The following is a 6620-nucleotide window of genomic DNA, read 5'->3' as shown; positions in this document are numbered from 1 at the left end:
TCATTACAACCTCAGCCTCCCAGGTTCAAGCAATTCTCTGCCTCAGCCTCCTGAGTAGCTGGGATTACAGGCACCTGCCACCACACCCAGGTAATTTTTGTATTTGTAGTAGAGATGGGGTTTTACCATCTTGGCCAGGCTGGTCTTGAACTCCTCACCTCATGATCCACCCTCCTTGGCCTCCTAAAGTGCTGGGATTACAGGCGTGGCCAGCCGAGAGTGCAGTGGCACAATCATGGCTCAATGCAGCCTTGACCTCCCAACTTCCTGGGCTCAGGCAATCCTACCCTCTGCCTCCCAAGATTCTGGGACTATAGGCACAGGCCACCACTCCTGGATAGTATTTTGCTATTTTTTGTAGAGACAGGGTTTCACCATGTTGCCCAAGCTGGTCTCAAACTCCTGGCTCAAGTGGTCTGCCTGCCTCAACCTCCCAAAGTACTGGGATTACAGCATGAGCCACCGCACCCAGCCTAGGTCTAATTTTTGTTCAATCCAGTGATTCTCCTAAAATTCCCAGGTCTCACTTAATAGGATGTCCAAAGCCAGTCTTGGACGCCATTAGGGAAGACTCCTCTCCTTTTTGCCTTACCTTTCTTGCACATCAAAGTACTTCTGTGAATCACTGTTCTCTAGCTTTTCAAGTGGAGTCTCCTTCCTAGTTGGAGAATAGTGGCTCCTTGTCACTATTGCAAACACCCTTAGGGAGGATGCCTGTGGTTTACTGCCTTGCTTATTATATGTCTACAGTTTTTTCTTAGATTATTTTTTGAATAAATAACTTGGCTTCATTCACCACTCCAGAGACTATTATTGCCACTTTACTATATGCTTACAGTGTTTGTTAAATTATTTAATTTTATTAATTAAAAAAAGTTATTTTGAGACAAGGTCTTGCTAGGTTGCCCAAGCGGTCTCGATCTCGTAGGCTCAAGCTATACTCCTATCTCAGGCTCCCAAGTAGCTAGAATTATAGGTACATAACACCCTGCCTGGCTTAATTTTTATAATAAGTAACACATTCACTTGGTTCAAACATCCTGAGTATAGAAAAAAAAAAATGCAGGTACTCTCACCTTCCTCTTTCTCATCTGCCCAGTTCCCAGCTTTGTAATTTTATTTATTTATTTTTCTTACGTGCTATCATGTCAAAGTACAGTTCCTAGCATTTTAAACAGGCTACCATTGTCATGAATTTCCTGCTCTCTTTTCAGAGGTTTTTAGAAGTGCAAATACAGTCTAATACAAATACATATTCTCTTCCACCTTGGTACAGTATGTACATTTAAAAGAGCGTAAGGAGGCCGGGTGCGGTGGCTCACGCCTGTAATCCCAGCACTTTGGGAGGCCGAGGCGGGCGGATCACGAGGTCAGGAGATCAAGACCATCCTGGCTCACACGGTGAAACCCCGTCTCTACTAAAAAAATACAAAAAATTAGCCGGGCGTGGTGGCTGGTGCCTGTAGTCCCAGCTACTCGGGAGGCCGAGGCAGGAGAATGGCGTGATCTCGGGAGGCGGAGCTTTCAGTGAGCCGAGATCAGGCCACTTCACTCCAGCCTGGGCGACAGAGCGAGACTCTTTCTCAAAAAAAAAAAAAAAAGAAAAAGAAAAGAAAACTTTCTTAGTTAAAACTGATCAGCTTACTTGATTAGAGCATCGTGCTAATAATGCCAATATTAGGGGTCCCCATAGAGACCAGGCCAATATATAATTTCTTTTTTTCTTTTCTTTTTTTTTTTTTTTTTTTTTTCTGAGACAGTCTCACTCTGTCTCCCCAGAACGATCTTGGTTCACTGTTATCTCCACCTCCCGGGTTAAAGCAGTCTCCTGCCTCAGCCTCCCGAGTAGCTGGGACTACAGGAGACTACCACCACGTCCAGCTAACTGTTTTTTGTATTTTTACTACAGACGGGGTTTCACCATGTTGACCAGGCTGGTCTTGAACTCCTGACCTTGTAATCCGCCTGTCTTGGCCTCCCAAAGTGCTGGGATTATAGGCACGAGCCACCCCACCCGGCCGGGATATAATTTCTTTAAAGCCTTGACAGTTTCTAAGTATCAATTCACACATCCACATGAGGTTGCCACGTATCTATTTCTTGAAAACTCCTTTCTGTCATTCAGGGTAAAGAACGTCCAGTTCCCTACTTTGCTCAAAACGGAGCCCTGTTCCTTTTTCGAGATCCCCAAGGAAACTCTGCAGAAAACTGTTGACAAAGGTCTGTTCTCGGGACTCCAAGGAAGCCAGACTCACCTGCATTGCACAGATGGGATCCTGCACATTGGCACCTACTCCGGTAGGCACCACCTGGGCCTCTCAAAGCATGCAGACAAACACAGAGTAAAAAAGAAAGGGAGCGGCCGGGCGCGGTGGCTCGTGCCTGTAATCCCAGCACTTTGGGAGGCTGAGGCAGACGAATCATCTGAGGTCAGGAGTTCAAGACGAGCCTGGCCAACATGGCGAAAACAGGTCTCTACTAATTATCTGGGCGTGGTGGCACGCGCCTGTAATCCCAGGAGGCTGAGGCAGGAAAATCTCTTGAACCTGGGAGGAGAAGGGTGCAGTGGGCCGAGATCGCTCCACTGCACTCCAACCGTGGCAACAAGGTGAGACTCTATCTAAAAAAAAAAAGTAAAGAGGGTAATGGATTCAGGGTTCAACAACATAGCTCAGGACAAAGAAGGGACAAAGGTTCCTGAGATGGCTCAAGATCAAGGAGAGAATACAAAAAGTCTTTCCGTGTTTATGCTTAATAATATGCAAAGATTCTATCGGTTCAAACAGAGACTCACAGAAGCAACATGACTAAAAGAAAAGGCATCATATTTTTGATCCAAAAACCTTTTGCTTGTTAGGCAAAATAGTAACCTCTATACGACAGAAAAAAAATACTCTGGAAGATCTCAGAATAGAAGGAGCTGGCCGGGCGCGTTGGCTCACGCCTGTAATCCCAGCACTTTGGGAGGCCGAGGCAGGTGGATCACTTGAGATCAGGAGTTCAAGAACAATCTGATCAACATGGTAAAACTCCGTCTCTACTAAAAATACAAAAATTAGCCAGGCGTGGTGGCGGGCGCCTGTAATCCCAGCTATTCGGGAGGCTGAGACAGGAGAATCGCTTGAGCCTGGGAGGCGGAGGCTGCAGTGAGCCGTGATCGCGTCACTGCACTCCAGTCTGGGCAACAAAGAGGGAAACTCTGTCTCAAGAAAAAAAAAAGGGAGCTATGTCTATACAATCCGGCTTCAGCGATCTGGTGCGCAGTGGCTCACGCCTGCAATCCCAACACTTTAGTTGAGGCGGAAGGATCACTTGAGCCAAGGAGTTAGAAGCCAGTCCTGGAGTTAGAAGCCAGCCCTGGCAACACAGTAAGACCCCATCTCTACAAAAAAAAAAAAAAAAAAAAAAAAAAAAAAAAATTAAAAATTAGCTGGCCTTTAGTGGCTTATGCTGAGGCGGGAGGATTACTTTAGCCCAGGAGTTCAAGTGAGTTGATTACGCCACTGCCCTGCAGCCTGGACTACAAAGCAAGACCTTGCCTTCGCACTGGTTGAAGGGGGTGAGTCACAGTAGTGGAAAGGAACTTGGAGTGCTCTTGAGTTGCGTGGTGGTAGGCTGGGTTTATTCGGTTTGTGGAGAATCATCCAGGTGAATATTTATATATGAGAGGTTTTTTTTTGTTTTTTGTTTTGTTTTGTTTTTTTTTAAGGAATTGGCTTATGCAACTGTGGACCTGGCTAGTAAGTGCTAAATCCATAGGGCAGGCTGTCAGGAAAAGCAGGCCATTGGAAAGGACAGGCTGGAAACAATACAGAAAATCAATGAAACCAAAAGTTGGTTATTTGAAAAGTTCACCAAAATTGACAAATATTTAGCTAAATAAACCAAAAAAAAAAAAGAAGAGAGGGCCGGGCGCAGTGGCTCACGCCTGTAATCGTACCACTTTGGGAGGCCAAGGTGGGCGATCACCTGAGGTCAGGAGTTCGAGACCAGCCTGGCCAACATGGCGAGCTCCCCGTCTCTACTAAAAATACAAAAGTTGGCGGAGCATAGTGGCGGCGCCTGTAATCCCAGCTACTCAGGATACTGAGGCAGGAGAATCGTCTGAATCCAGGAGGCGGAGGTTGCAGTGAGCCGAAATCGCGCCACTGAAGTCTGGGAAACAGAGTGAGACTCTGTCTCAAAAAAAAAAAAAAAAGAAGAGAGAAGACTCAAAAGACTAAAATCAGAAATGAAAGTGGAGGTGTCTGCTCTACCTACGCTGAACCCGAGGCGGGAAGCTCAGGACATAGCCGTTGATTGGCTGGCTGAGGCGCAGCTTGATGGCGTCGGGTTGACGAGCCACAGGCGGCACCTGGGCGAATGCCGGCTGTGTGAGAGGCCGGTGGCCCCAGGGAGCCGCGGCCTTGGAAGTGGGAAATGGAGGCAGGAGCCCTCCCTACACTTCACCATAGGCTTCCTGATAGATTCCAGCATCATGATTACCTCCCAGATACTTTTTTTTTTTTTTTTTAATTTGGGTGGCTTTTCTTCATGGGCCAATTGTTTAAGAACTATGAGGTGCGTCAGTATGTTGCATGGGTGACCTTCTCTGTGATGTTTGCATTTTCTTGCACTATGTTTGAGCTCAGCATGTTTGAAATCTTAGGAGTATTGAGTAGCAGCTCTCGTTATTTTCACTGGAAAATGAACCTGTGTGTAATTCTACTGATCCTGGTTTTCATGGTGCGTTTTTACACTGGCTATTTTGTTGTGGGCAACATCCGACTACTTTTATCTCCTCTGTCTTAGTGCATAAACAACAACTGCTTTTTTCCTGTCTCTTGTGGTTGACCTTTAGCTATTTCTTCTGGAAACTAGGAGATTCCTTTCCCATTCTCAGCCCAAAACATGGGATCTTATCCATAGAACAGTTCATCAGCTGGGTTGGTGTGATTGGAGTTACTCTCACGGCTCTCCTTGCTGGATTTGGTGCTGTCTACTGCCCATACACTTTCATGTCTTACTTCCTCAGGAATGTGACTGACACAGATATTCTAGCCCTAGAATAGTGACTGCTCCAAACCATGGATATGATCATAACCAAAAAGAAAAGGATGGCAATGGCACAGAGAACAATGTTCCAGAAGGGGGAGGTACATAACAAATCATCAGGGTTCTGAGGAATGATAAAAAGTATTACCACTTATTCAATAGGAAGTGGATGCTTTGGAAGAACTAAGTAGGCAGCTTTTTCTGGAAACAGCTGATCTGTATGCTACCAAGGAGAGAACAGAATACTCCAAAACCTTCAAAGGGAAATATTTTAATTTTCTGGGTTACTTTTTCTCTGTTTACTGTGTTTGGAAATTTTTCATGGCAACAATCAATATTGTTTTTGATCGAGTTGGGAAAATGGATCCTGTCACAAGAGTCATTGAGATCACTGTGAATTATCTGGGAATCCAATGTGATGTGAAGTTTTGGTCCCAACACATTTCCTCCATTGTTGTTGGAATAATCATCGCCACATCCATCAGAGGACTGCTGATCACTCATACCAAGTTATTTTATGCCATCTCTAGCAGTAAGTCCTCCAGTGTCAATGTCCTGCTATTAGCACAGATAATGGGCATGTACTTTGTCTCCTCTGCGCTGCTGATCCGAATGAATATGCCTCTAGAATACTGCACCATAACTACTGAAGTCCTTGGAGAACTGCAGTTCAATTTGTCCCCATTGGTTTGATGTGATCTTCCTGGTCAGCACTCTCTCTAGCACAGTGTTTCTCTATTTGGCTCACAAACAGGCACCAGAGAAGCATATGACACCTTGAACTTAGGCCTACTACAGACTGTTAGAGGCCAGTGGTCTCAAAATTTGGATATGAGAGAGGAAAAAATGGAGGGGACAAGGGTCTAACATTTTATAAACAAACAAAATGCTGTGGTAGCATTTTTTACCTCTAGCATCCTCTTTCCTACTCAGGTGATACTGTGATCATGAGTAGCATCAGCTAGAACATGAGAGGGAGAAGTAACTCAAGGCAATACTCAGCAGAGAGCATCCTATGTGGACCTGAGGCTGGTGCAATGGCAGAGAGGAACCAAAAAACTAGAAGGAAAAAATACACTGGAACTCTGGGGCAAGAGATGTCTAATGGTAGCTGGGCCAAACACATAGGATATCCATTTTAAGTTTCACTTGGAGGTGGTCATAGCTTTCCCTTGAGATTGACTGTCATTAAAATCAGAGATTGTAATGAAAAAAATAAAGAGAAAGAAAGGGAAGGAAGGAAGGAAGGAAAAGAAAAGAAAGAAGAGACATTACAAATTTACAGAAATCAAAAGGATTATAAGAGAATATTGTGAGCAATTGTATGCCAGCAAATTGGATAATCTAGATGAAGTGGATAAGCTCCTAAAAACAATCTATTAAAATGTAATTACAAAGAAATAAAAAATCTGAATAGACCTATTACTAGTAAGGATACTGAAGCAGTACGATACAAAATTTCTCCACAAATTACTAGCAAACTAAAGTTAGCAATGTTTTTGGGTTTGTTTTTGTTTTTTGAGAGGGAGTCTCGCTCTACCACCCAGGCTGGAGTGTAGTGGCGCAATCTCGGCTCACTGCAACCT

At 44.6% G+C, this 6620-nt stretch overlaps 1 pseudogene across 1 annotated transcript; it reads left to right on the top strand.

Annotated features, from left to right (window-relative positions):
- The first annotated feature begins 4462 nt into the window (after nucleotides 1–4462).
- LOC105547596 lies at nucleotides 4463–6118 on the top strand (annotated as a pseudogene). The gene has a single exon (XR_001007241.1). The product of XR_001007241.1 is annotated as a Golgi pH regulator pseudogene (transcript).
- Nucleotides 6119–6620: the final 502 nt, after the last annotated feature.

The sequence above is a fragment of the Mandrillus leucophaeus genome, unplaced genomic scaffold, assembly GCF_000951045.1.
Source record: "Mandrillus leucophaeus isolate KB7577 unplaced genomic scaffold, Mleu.le_1.0 Scaffold392, whole genome shotgun sequence".
Classification (NCBI taxonomy): domain Eukaryota; kingdom Metazoa; phylum Chordata; class Mammalia; order Primates; family Cercopithecidae; genus Mandrillus; species Mandrillus leucophaeus.
The sequence above is the reverse complement of the archived record's forward strand: the minus strand, read 5'-3'. Positions and strand labels throughout refer to the sequence as shown.